The sequence below is a fragment of the Corapipo altera genome, unplaced genomic scaffold, assembly GCF_003945725.1.
Source record: "Corapipo altera isolate COAL_440 unplaced genomic scaffold, ASM394572v1 45, whole genome shotgun sequence".
In the NCBI taxonomy this organism is placed as follows: domain Eukaryota; kingdom Metazoa; phylum Chordata; class Aves; order Passeriformes; family Pipridae; genus Corapipo; species Corapipo altera.
In genome coordinates, this window is record NW_020884877.1 from 15303618 (window position 1) to 15317646 (window position 14029).

General features: G+C 37.2%; 1 protein-coding gene across 1 annotated transcript in view; it reads left to right on the plus strand.

Annotated features, from left to right (window-relative positions):
- The window catches only part of STK39 (serine/threonine kinase 39), a 79447-nt gene that overhangs the window by 2620 nt on the left and 62798 nt on the right, over positions 1-14029 (plus strand). The window lies entirely within an intron of this gene.

The window sequence follows — 14029 nt, forward strand, 5'->3', positions numbered from 1 at the left end:
GCCCCCCCTGGGGTATGGGTTTACTGGACTTTGTCTTACTCACTCTGGGAAATGGATCAGTTAGCCAAGTGGAAGCAGTTCTACTAGCATAAAGATGTATCTTTGCTGAGGAGTAAATCCCTCTTCTAAGGTAAAGGTGGATGCTAAATCTGTAGATAAACTTTATTGCTAGTTACCTATAGGTGCTATTAAATCTTGATATAATTTCTTTAACTGACCGCCTAGGGAGGAAATTGAAGTCAGGGTATATTGAATCAGATTCTTGGACACAATGAACTCACCTGCCTTAACTTTCACTAAGTTTAGGTTGCTTACATGACTTTATTTCAAACTCACAGAGATTTATTTTGTACCAGTTGACTTAAAATTTTATGCTTAGTCAAATACGTCTTTTTTCATTAACACCTTGTATTTGTTCTCTTAATTTACAGGAGACTTGCTATGAGATTAAATTTAGAATTAATACCATCAAAAATAGTAAAAAACCAACCAAACGTGCCCCACCCCACTTTCTCCAAAAAACCCCAAACCAACACTCCTATAAGTGCTATGCGTTTGACCAAATGCAGACATAATTTTAGAGCTGTTAGAGAATGTTGTTCGTTTTAATGAACCTGGTGAGGGACTCTTAAAGCATCTTTTTTACATCTGATGGAGGGGAGAATGACATAGTCTTACCTTCGTCCACTGGTAGCTCTTTGTATGGGCTGTGCCAGGGTTAAGTGCATGGTGAACATGAATAGTTATCACTTGCTGAAACAGAGCCAGTCACCTCTGGAAAGCACTCATACCTCTCCCTGAGGAGCTGGGTAGTGTCTTCAGGGAGGAGTTCAGTTACAACAGCCCTTTGCCAGTCAAATGAGAAAAATAACAATATATTGAAGTGCCTTTGTGGGCTTTGCAGGAGGAAAGGTGTGCACGGTGATACACCATGATGGTTTATCACAAAGCTTCTGAACAGAACAGGCTTTAGATTCTCTGGTAACTAAGCACAGATGCAGAATGGCCTTTTTTAGGGGGCATTTAAAAGTTTTGGTGGGGATTATAAAATGAAAATAATTGTTAGTCATATGGGCATCCATCCCTTTGATTTAGCAGGTCAGAGAAGTTCTGTTCTTTTTCTCTGTGAGAATGTGAACTTTTCTTATTGCTCATCCATGTCTAGCCACATGCTATTTTGAAAACCAAGGCCACGTGATATGGATTTCCAATGATAAAGCTTTTTTGTCTGTTGTATCCTTCATGATGGCTGGGATATTCAAGGGCCTGTTGAAGAGAAAATGCTAGCTTTAAGGAGGGCTTCTTATGAGATGTTATTTGCTTTATTTTTGAGGTCGCTAACTAGTTCTCTGTAAACTCTTGGTGTGCAGTTTCATGATACATTTATTCTGCTCTAACGGGCAGCTGCTGAAAGGATCTCATTGATCTGACAGCGAACTAGTTCTTCTGCTGGGTCAGTTTTCTGTTGGATCAGATTCCCTGTTTGACTTGCTGCATGACTGCGTGATTGATAGGTCTGATGCAAGGAAGAGGCTCTTCCTATTAATGCCTATATACTAATCTTTTCCGGAGCAGGAAAAAAACATTCTGATTGCTATCTGTAAATATATAGAGTGGAAAGCTAAGAGGAAATTTTCACATTAATTCAGATTGATACAGGCTGTCCATAAACAAATGCATTTGGAAGTTAGAAGGGGATTCCTAACTGTTAGGACAGGAGAATCCAACCAACCTTCTGGCAGTAGTTACAGAGATAAGAACTGTAATTGCTATTAAGGTAGACCCAGATTTAATTTAGTGAAGACCTGGGAGATCTCTTTCTAAGATTTTAATGAATTAAGTTAAAATGCACAGTGGATTTTACTGTATGTGCCTTTCTTTTTTTTTTTTTTTTTAAGATGGATATAACTTGGATTAAAAAAAGGCAGCTAATAAAAGCAATACTTTGAGAGGTGTTCTTATGCAGTTTGGGTTTATAACCAAATATTCAGAATAAAATAACTGAAATAGATTTATCTGGATTTATGTTGTGTACATATGAGAGTTTTTTTCCTCAGAAGCAATATAAATCTTCACAAAACAAACATTTAAATCATAATTAACATAAGAAATTGAATAGTATTAAAATTGTCTGTATTTTTCACATTGTAACGAGCCTTACATCACCTGGATAAGACAAAGCAGCATTAAATCTTGGTTGGGTTTTTTGTTTTATTTTGAGTGGGTTTTTTATTAGTTTCTGTTTTGGTTTTAAAAGGTTGTCTTAAACTGATATGATCAAGTGGCTTTGACTTGTGTTTGGAAAATGACTTTGGACTTGATACTCCTCTGCTGGATGTAATGTAATGTTTGTCATCTTGCACTGATAGTTGTGGAAGGTCGATTCTATTATGGAAAAGCAGTGGGTTATCCTGTCATTAGGTTGGGTGCTAGTTTTCATTATAAAATTATATTTTTCTCTCTTCTTCTGCAACTAACTTGGAAAATTAATTTGGCTAGGAAACAACCAGAATTAGATCGAAAATAAAGGGTTACTTTTACGAGATGGATTATCTCTATTGACTGCAACTCATTAAAAACGTTACCCTAGTTGAACTTGTGCATTTGTCTAGTTTTGCCTTTCCAACTTTGAGCTCAAAAATATCTTGTGGTTTGTTGCCTCATAAGGCACAGTGTTGCTAAGTCAAATGTGTTGGGATTTTGAGTAGAACAAGTTATCATTTGAGACTGTTCTGCCGATTTTATGGTTCTTATTGTAAGCAGCCTGTGCACCACTCTCAGTTAATGGCTCTGGGGTCTTCGTTGGTGTTTCCGTGGTATGTTATTTACTTTTTCTTTCTCCCCTGCTGCATATATTGCTAATGGCTCTTTGTCTGACGGAGAATAGACTCTCCTATATTTTTTGTAATCAGAGATCTTTGACTCTGTAGAGAGGTCTCTGGTTATGATTCTCAGGAACCTGTGTTCATGTTTGTAATGCTGTATGATGTTTTGAAAAGCCTCTCTATAGTTAGAAGTCACGTTACAGGTCTGTGGTGTTCTGTTAATCAGATGCTTGTGTCTCATTCACTTTCCAAAATTTCTTATTCCTGTGCTTAATCAGATTTATTTTTTTTTAAACAATAGAAGAGCTTTCTTTCAGTAGTTTTTATGTATATGGTGTAAATTAAATCAAACTGTGCTTAGTGAAATACCACACTGGAGCAACTAAAGCTATGGTAAAACGTGATAGTTGCTCTTGCCAAACCTCCAGAATTCTTGCATGAGAAGCTGCATAATTTGATAAGTAATACTTAATGCTACCTAAGGTCTTTTACTAAAATTTTTTGTAAAAAGAAGTGTGTATCTGCTTTAATTCTGCTCCAAAGCAAATTCTATTCCTTACCAATAAGTCTTAAAAGTTGCTACAGCAGCCCAAGCATATCGTATATGCACGTATTAAATACAGCCTTCATAACATTAATCATAATTTAATACAACTGTAGCTTGACAGGAAGGGTTTAATTTTGTAAATTAAATTTTACATTTTTGGGAATAATTGGTCAAGATTTTCTGTCTGCTAATAAAAATTTGTAGAAACTGTGGAAATATTAGATCCCTATATAGTATCCTAATAAGGAGTGGCTTTTAATTCAGTTGCCAGGGTAAAGGTGGTCATGGTGCAATTTAAAAATACCTTGTAGAAAACTCATGGTGCTGTGCTGCTAATGAGGCTGTGCAGAGCTTGTAGTTAATTATTTGCCTTGTCTCCACATGATAGTAATAGTGTTGGGGAAGGAACCCCCGTCTTGGTTTCTTTTTTAAGTGGAAATGAACTTTCTGCATTAGAAATACATGTATTGGGAGACAAGGCTGTAGTTTTCATTGCTTCAAAGAAGTTAGACTTTAAGTGATTCAATGATCAAACTTTGTTACATAATTTAGTGACTTTAAAAAAAAATTAACTCATGCAATTGGATTTCAGACTCGTCAGAAAGAAGATTAATTATAGTGCATGAAAATAGAGGAAAAAAGGCAGCAAAACTTTGGGTTTCTCATGATTGCAAGTAACCACCATATAAAGCTTGTTTTAAAGTTACTGTAACTGGAAGGGTAAAGGAACATGTATCAACACATCAGACAGTTGACTGGTGCTGTGTAATGATAATGTATAGAAAATATGCTTTCCTGCTCTTGGAATCTGTGTACTTCCCTCCAGTCCCCATGCTTTTTCCTTCCTCTCCATCCAAGTTCTTCCTACAGATAAGGTCCAGTACCTCTAGGACCTGGAAAGTCTTGGCTCAACAAGAGTTGCTTGAGTGCTAGAAGAGGAGTAGTCCTACTGGTGAGCATGTGGGAATTTGAAGGGATTGCATAATTTTGACTCTTGCTAAGTGTTACAACAGCAAGGCTTTGCATCTTCAAAGTGGAACCACTTCTTGTAACCAGCGTTGTATTTCAATAGCAGGGGCAAAGTTCAGACCTGGGAGAGCTATTTTAGGTTGGGTCGTAGCTTGCTCTGAAACAACTTTAGAACTGGTTTACTTTTTTTTTTTTTCAGCTAAGAACCACTTTCTTTTAGGTCCAAGACCAGTTGTTTTTTTCCAGAATCTGTTTGTCAAATGGAGCTTCTCTTTGTTGACTGGAAACAAAACCACGTCTGTTCTGATTGGCTTGAGAGGAAAAAACAGTGAGCTCTCCATGCAAAGGAGATGTGGGTGGCTTGTATAGAGGCTGCTTGTCTAGGTCATATTTCATTTCTGTGTGCCCCCTTTGGTTCTCTCCCCCTCCAAAATAATTCAGAACTATAAGGCAGCAGTTGATAGAAGCTGTTTTTTCTTCCCATAATAATAGCAGTTCTTGATGTTTAAAGAATGGACTTTAAACATTAAGTTGGTTACTCTTGTTAACTTCTTGGGTTTGCTGAAGTCACTGTGGTACTGCTGAGCAGAGGCTTCACAGGAGCAATCTCCTTGCAGAACTTGGAAAATAAACGTCACTAGGAAATTTTCTGGTGCCCAAAATTAAAAGTGAGTTTCTCCCTTCCCCCACGAGGAATCATACTTAACAGGTGTTGATACTGTTTACCCTGTGTAAATAGAAAATGAACTGTATTGAGCGAGTGGATTTTTACTTTTTTCTGCCTTTTGCAGCACAACCTTACTAGTAGGATGAAATCCTGATGGCTCTGCTAAATTTCACCATTTCTTGCTAAGTTTGAGTGTCTTTGGGTGTGCATAAGGGTTGCATGGTTGAAGCTTGTGGATGAAAGAACATTATCATCCAGCAGTGGCATAGTGAGGCAATGCTGGTATGCTATGAGGTTGTCAAGAATTTTTTCTAAAACTTTTATTTTTTTCTTCTAGGAAGGAAAAAAGTTTATACGTATATATCAGTCTCTAGAACAGGATCTAAAACACTGTTCTAAATTCATTGTGGTTGTAGGATCAACTCTGTAAGTGAAACAAGCAGGGCATGCTGAATGTTTGGTTCTTGCCTTCTTTGATGGGGTTTGGCTGCTGTCCTCCCTTGCTGACCCTAGGGTTGTGTGGTGGCTATGCAGCCCTGTTGGCCACCTGCTTCCTCCTGCACAGTGCTTCTGGCTGGAGACCATGCTGTGGTATTTAACATGTGCCTAGGAGACTAGGAGCACTAGACTGAAAAGATGGGGAAAAAAAACAACCCTGCCCTGAAGCAGAAAATGTATTAATGAGAAAAAACAATGAGAGTATACAGGGAGAAACAATTGTGGTACCAAACAGTGGGGGAGGAACCTAATTTTTCTGAAACTGCTGTCAAGTCAGAGTTAGTTTGAGAGTTGGTTACCTTTCCAGAGATAGATAGTTGGGGAACGGCAGTAAAGAGGAAGTGTGGAAAAGTGGGCATGCTTCCTGGGTTTTAGGCAGGCTTCAGTTGACTGGGTGACTGTTCTGTAGAAAATTTACATGGCAGTGGTGAGATGCTGAAAATTCTGATGAAGGCAGTGAGTTTTAAAAAGTCCCTCGGAACAATTCCCAGGTTTGTTGCCACATTTTTCCAGGGCTGCTCTTTGTGACAGTCCTGCAGCTTCCTTGTGAGAGAAGTTCAGTGAAAAGTTTGAACAGTGTTCTCCATTTGTTAGCTGAATTGATAAGTTTGTGGTGTTGGTGGAGTTAATATTTTCAGTCCTTTGTCAAATTCCTAATATTTGACTAGGTATGTGGCTTTAGTCAACAGCTTTGTGAAACTTCAGTATGATAAATTAGCTGTCTCCATTAATCCTTTGCCTTTACAAATAACAATTTCTGAATAATTTTATTAGCCTAATTATTCCTGTGGATGTCTAAATGCCTCTGAGGTATTGTGATTGTAAGTTAAATATAGATGAAACTTGAGAATGTCCTATAAGGCTGATGTAATGGTTATGTTACACAGCTTTGCTTATGCACTCAGAGAAATGAGAACTAGCAGCAGACTGAAAATTTGAAGCTTTTTTGTGTTTCTAGACATGCTTTCAGAAGAATTGTGTACTTAAAGGTCTTGAAGGTCAAGATCCATATTGAATGTCTATGTGCCAAGTATACCTGCTTCAGGGTAGTGGTATAAAAATAGTTAATTTAACAGACCAGAAAAATATTGTATGTTTGTTGATTGTGGTTTCTGTCTTGTAGGAGTAATATGAAGAAGATCATAAACTTGAGTTGTTGTTTTAGACTTCTGAGAAGCAACATACTCAGATTCAGAAGCATGGCCATTCAATTATAAAGTTGTTTTTTTTTCTTCTCACTTCTCTACTTTGAAGACATTTTATTACAGGGACTGAATTTAAACTTATAATTTATTCCTGTTAGTGTCTTGTGCTTCCAGACTCTGAGCCACTTCAGACTAATAATAGGAACTTCATTAGAATTAGATTAGAATCACCTAATGAAAATTTAATGATATGATAGTATTTATATTGCTCCAACTCTTCCATCACTTCATATGAAGCAGTATGAGAAATAGGTATGTTTTTTTGCTTGTAGTGTGCAGCTGCAGTGAACTTAAATTCTAACAGGCACATTCTATTGGAAGTAGCTGAAGATGATTTGTAGCTCAACACTGCAGTATTAATTAGAGATCTCTATGACAGTGCAGTAGCAATAATGCCTTTGTTTTGGTAGATTGCCATTCTTCATTCTCAGAAGAGAATGATGCACTATGTGGTGACATCCGGAAGACTTGGAAAATACTGCGTTCGTGGTATTAGAATTGTTCCAAGTGTTTACTTTCAAACTAAATGACAAACAATAAAATATGCCAACTAAATCAACACCAGCATTTGTTTATAGTGCTACTTCAGAAATGAACAGTAATTCTTTCTTAACAGCTTTTTTTCTAGGCAGGAAGTCTGGTTCAGCATAGCAAATCTTCAGTTTATCCTGTTTGTGTAACAAGGAATTCTGTGGAGTTCGGATGATACCCTAGTAAGGTAACTTTTGGCCCCACAGTGAATACCTGATATCAAGTTCTTGTGTAGTTATGCGGAGACATTTTCACTGTGAGTTTAGCCTTCCAGATGTTAAGATTTGTATACTTATTGAATAATGGTTTCTGTATTGATGATGGCACAACAGGGAGAATGAAACAATCAGAATCCGTGTTTCTCTTCGTGTGAGGATGAATGCATAATAACATGGCATATAAAATGCATAAATTCTTAAACCAAGTAGTATCCTTTACATTTTTCACATCTTTTGTTTTGAAAATGCAGAATGAATATGAATTTGTTGGATTCATTAACGTGGAGTGCAGTACATCCACATTTCTCCCTGTCACACAACAGCCCCAACACGATGTGTACAATGGGAGCTGCCCCCTGCCCGGGCTGTGCCGGCTGTGCGGCATGGCTGTGCTGCCGACTGCGCTGCGAGAGCAAGTGGCAGTGTGGGTGAAAGAGCCTGCTGCAAGTGCTTTGGCTGCTACTTTCTGTGTTTCTTTTTGCCTAACAAATTTGCGGTGTGAGTGAATTTGGATTCTTTTTTATTTTGAAGGAAGCCAGAGCATATCTGATTACAAAACTAATGTTAACTGGAGATGGCCTCATGCACCTCAGAGCTTTTTCCCCCCTCCTCTGTCTTTTGAGCTAGTTTAACAGATAATAATACCTTTTGTATATGTGACATTATTACTTGTGGCTCAGCTCTTTGTTTTGGTCTTTTCAAGAATCCTTTCAGAAAACCTTTAAAGATGATCCACATTCCTACCAGCACATTCTTTTAGATAATCTAACCTAATGACAAACTAACACAGTAATCTTCCTGTTTTTCCCCCTAGGTGCTGGGCTCAAATGGATTTATTTATTTAGCTAGTTATTTTTCATTAGCCCTAAAGAAAAGTATTCCTTTAAATCTGTTTAAGTAATGGACTGTTATATGTAATGTTACTCATTGTTTATTGGCGCGCGTGTTTTCTAGTCCATAAGTAAATTGTAGTGAAATTCGTATAGAAACCAAATGTAGTTTATTTTGCCCTTACACATAACGCCTTGTTTCACTTTTTTTTGTCTTAATAACGGCAACTCATATGGAAGTAATGTGCTTGAGAGGAGAAATCATTCCAGGTATAGAACTTGACTTTTCAGTGCTCAGTTCAGTTTCATGCTCTTTAGTTCATTAAGCTCTTAAAATGCTGTGCTTGATATTACGTCATAATCACAACTTCAGAAACACGATAGTGAAGCGAGTATAAGTGGACAAGGTATATAAAGTGGCTATAAGATACATCAAGCAGACCTGAAAGCCATGGGACTTGTGAGAAAAGTGTGAGTTCTGCAAACTGGAACAGAAGTACTTTGTTTGCATTTCACATTTGATGCCCATATTGTATGTTTTAAGTAGCATGTTTTATGAGAGGTTCAACATGTTTTGGGGTCAGAACTGAATGTTTTTAGCTAAATTACTTGTTTGCCTTAGGTTCAGCTGTATTTAGTAAGTTGTCTCTGTGGTTTGGTTGTTCCCCTCATATTCTTCTTTTTCAGCATATGTAAGCAGAATAATTTTGCGGTGCATGAGAAGTCAATTATGCACCAGAGAATAACATCTCTTTGCTCCAAAGTATCTGCTAATCAAGCTTACCATTAAGGTGACAGACAGGTTCTTTTAGGGATCCTTGGCAGAATGATGATGGCACTAAAATATAGTTATAATTGAAGCTTTATTTTCTTAACAAGATAGTATGAATACTATAGCACAGAACGTGTGATTAGAATGGCACAGAGTTTCTACAATCAGAATCAGTTTAGTACAATTTATAAGTAGCGTAATACAGAATTTATAATGTGATAACTTAAGATTTCTAATTGCCTAGACCCTAACATGACTTCTCATCAACTAAATAATACAGAATTTATAATACAACTTAACTTACTATTTCTAGTCACCTGGACTCTCTGCAGATAGGGTAAAAATTCAATACATTGTTTGCTGCATCAATACAACAATCATAATATAGACTTGAGGATCATACACACGTAAGAGTCCGTCCTCAGAGGAAGCAGATGATGATGGAAGCATATCTGGCCACCAGGGGTCATGGGTCTCGCTGTCCCTCCTCAGGACTTGTAAATTGCCCTGATGCTCAGGAATCTTGAGGCTGGTAGGGAGAGGAAGAGGAAATCTGGTTTGTCTACTTGGTTCACAGGACCTTCAGGGCCTGAGAATAAGGAAAAAGGAATGACTATGGGACCTGTTCAGTCACAGAGAATAGCTGCTTACCTTATAAAGTCGTGTTAGTTACGCTAACCACATTACAAGGGATCAGGAGCAGGGTCTGCTGGTCACACCAGTCTTATCCTGACATTTCCACAAAGCAAATTCCATTTCTAATAACTCCAAATTCTGAAATAGTGGCAACTGTGGATTTTGTATATGAACATTTTTCTCTTACAAATAACAGTTCTTATAAAGATATTTGAAATGTGGAGCAGAGCAAAAGGAATTTAGTCTTGGGTAGGATTTATAATAGGGAGCTTGCCTAGATAGTCTAATCTGAGTTGCTGTAGTTCCCTTTCAACTTTATTTAGATGATTCATCTATTTTAAAGGACAAGTCAGGGAGAAGATAACACCTGTTGAAAGTGGACTGCTTTAGGTTTTCCTTACTAGCTGTGGTGCTGAAATTTCTGTGGTGTAGAATGCTTATGAATGGGAAGATGGTCTCAGATCTGGGAATGTAGCAGGCTCCTCGTGAGCTCCGTGACCTTCATGTAAGAACACTCAAGGCCATGAAGTACTCAGTTAAAAGTTAATTTTTGTGACGACACACACAGATGAGCATTAAACTGCCTGAATTTTTGGCATCAATCACTCCACTTTCTTTTGCGACTTGTCTATATCTTTCCTTCAGTGTAAAGTATGAAGATGTGATTGGAGTGTGTGCAGATTCATACTCAAAGACAGGCAAAAGGAGAGGCGTTGTGGTTGCTGTCTGTTACTGATGCACTTCTAAAAGTTGATCCTCAACTTTGATAACACATTATCTTACCCAAAGTACTTGAATTCCTTTGTAGGTACTTTCTTAAAAAACCAGCAGGAATGTGTTTTTGTTATGTACTGTATCTTATTTTTCTGGGTGATAGGGATAAAACTTTTCCAGTGTTGAAACGTGGGGCTGTGTCTCTGTGGTGTTGTCGTTTTAAACACTAATGGTGATAGCACAGGGGGATAAAACTATGTTCTGAACTAAATACAGTACAGTGAATAGAAAAACTCATAAGGAAGCTGGGATACTAAAGATACTGTAGATTCAAAGGCAAGACAGTGCTGTATGTGATGTGAGTGTATGGGGTAGCAGGATGTAATTCTCCAGTAGTGAGGCTTTGCTTCTACTGAACTTCAACAGAAAGCATCATCTTGATCCACCTCTAATTTATTGCTTTTCCCATACACTTAACAACCACAGTGGCTTTATTTTTGATGATTCATTTATTTTACTTGTATTAATAGAGTACATAAAGCCTCTATGACAAAGGAAAAAAATAATCTCAGACTGGGATTTAATGTCAGCACTTGTCAGTCTCTGTTGGAAGAGCTGTGCAGGGCACAGAGGGAGGGGAGAGTTCTGAAGTGGAAGGAGATAGTGGGCATAGTCTCTATTTTTTTATCCTCCCATTCTCACTGTGTGCTTATTGCTAGGTTTATTTGAATGCCCCAAACATAGTTAATGGTCATCCTTGGATTTTTCAGTCTGATCTTAGTGATGGCCTTGTATCAAGCTGACGAGTGCTGAGATATGTATGGCTCTAGGCAGAAGTCTCTTTAACAAGAAAGTGTCTGAAAGCAAAAAGCCATCACTTAGGCTGATATTTCATTTCAAAACTGAACACAGTCACTGTTAAATAAACCTATGTCAGATCTAAATATATCTGGTTTCACTTTCTAGCCACAGATTTCTTAAATACCTTTGTCAGTCAGAGTAGAACACTTTTAAAATCCTTTTAATGATGACTGGTGGTGATAACTAATTATTTGTCAGATAAGATAGACATTTCAGAAGAGTTCCTGCAATGTAGTGTGTCTGGGCTCACCAATGGAGGGAAGTAAGACTTACATTTTCCAGATCATTGATCTAGGTTCTCCACTTTTTTTGTACAGCTTCATTTTGTCTTATTTCCTGAATAATTTGTGATCGATAGTTATTTGCTGTACTTTGATGCTGGAACCCTCTGTGCTCAAGAAAGTAGATGTGCATTCTCCTGTGCTTTTGGCAGGAGAATTTTATTCTGTTCTGCAGATTTGACAGGGGGAGGTAACATAGTACTGCATAGCAAACCTCAAAATATTTTCTATAATTTGTCTATTCAAAACATCTGTTATAACCAGTCCTTTTACTGTTTTGGTGAGGAAATAAAGAGAATAGTTCAGAAAGTGAGATCATTCCCTCCTGCTCCTGTTTTTCATGTATGTAAAGGTTTATTGCTGATTGTGAATCCCCCTACCTTTTTTCTTCCTGTGTGGAGAATATGTCATCTGGTCAGTGCTGAAGCTTGCTGTATCTTAGCCTTAGTACAGGTTGGCTTAATGCTTGCAGAGATATTTTCTTGGAGATTTTCTATAACACATAATCATTTTGATGTGGACATTTAGACTATTTCTCTAAGACCTCATTGGGATCACAGAAATATTTGCAGACCTTTAGCGTATTTGGAGAGATTTTTCTGGATTGTTTATACAGCATGCTTTTAAGGAGTAGTTTGGGATAAGCTAGACCTCAGACTATGTGTAAGCTACTCTCCCAGAAAAAGGTAAATACAACAGTTGAGTAACCCAGTGATTCTGTAGCCATAATGATGTTTTTAAATGTTCAACTGCAAAGCAAATTCATTTTGTATAGATCAATGAAGAATCAAAAGTGATTACTTTTTGAATGTTGAAAATGCAGAAGTACCAATTCTGTGTATGGGCATAGATTTCATAGAACACTTACTGTATTTTAAGTGAATTATGTCATAAGCCTAATGGCTAGGATAAGCAAAGTAGTATCCAGGTGAGTTATAAGGGGAGAGATTTAATCCCAGCATGAATTAAGAACACAAAGTGGGCAGAAATTGTTAGTAAATTGTATTTACATAATTATCGTGGGGTTCTTAAGAACACAAGTATTTATGTCATGACAATGTGAAGGGAAATTATGACTCATTTTCTGTGAAGAAGTTAAGTTTCAGAAAGATTTAGAGTTTAGTATGGTGGTGTAAATGAGCTTTAATCAGCTGATTTATAACTAATTTTTAATCAATGGAACTAATATGAAAGAAAGTGAGTAATACTGAAAGTTGTCTAGAGTGTTGTGGAGTAAAAGCTAGAAACCAAAAGAAATTAAAGGTTCTTTGTTCTCTGTTTCTTAACCGAAAGTATTGCTTTGACAGCAACAGAATTTATTCTTTCAAAATTGAAGAGACTAGTTTGACCCAGTGCTACTCTGGAATATTTTGAAGTGTTGATCAATTCATAACACATTTATGCTGGAAATATGCTACACAATATTGCATGCAATATACAGTATATATGACATAACTGTCCAAGCTTGTATATAAGCACAGAAGCTTTGTATGTTACATAAAAAAACCTCCACACGTTTTCATGAGTGGAAACCTAACCTAGGTTTGTGCACTCACAGTTTGTGTGCACAAATACATTCTGTTCTACATAGAGGGAATCCTGCAGTTACAACTGTGTATGAGTTACATTTAAGAATGATCTAGGGGACTCTTCTTTAGGAATGGGCTGTCTTGAGAGATTAAATAGAAATACTTTCATGGCTGCTTCATCTGTTTTCATAGATTTGATTCTGTTTAGTACTGGCTTTTTACGGATAGCTACAATTTAGTCTTGAATTTGAGGATGACAAAATTTGTGTCCACTAGCAGCTACATTTAATAGGAGGTTTCTGTATGTTGGGGGAGCAGAAGATGTGTATAAAAATGCGAATAGTATAGGTTGATGTGTAAGACTTTGTAGATTCTGAGATAAGGTGTTTAGTATTCTCCAGTTGCTACTGCTGTCTAACCCTTCAGATACCTAGGCAACAAGAACGCTTACTGTTATCAACAAATTTCGTCCTCCTCTTCAGAAATTAGAACCACTGTGATGCTGGGGAAGGTCTGTTTGGGTAGGGACCTGGAATGCAGAAATCTTTAAAAGACATTTGTTCTGGAATACTGCAGAGACTAACACTGAGCTACTAAAAAAAAAAAAAAGACTTGATAAATCATTATGGTCTGATGAGCTTACTGACTTTTGTTTTTAAGGAGAAGAAGAAAATTGAAAAGAAATGTTGATGCCATAATGAGTGGAAAGTGTCAGACATTTATAAATAATGGAATAAATGAAGTATCACATCCTTATATGAGGGATGTGTGCATGTGCAGTATGTATGTGATATGGTCTGGCCTTCTCACCTCACTGTCTATGTTTTTGAGGCTTGACTAGTGGAGACTAGTTAAAACTAAAATGTTAATGTCAGTTGCTAATCACAGTTGTTCAAATATCCTCTCTTTGCCAGCTGGAAACAGGTTCTGCAAGGGTTAAATTTGT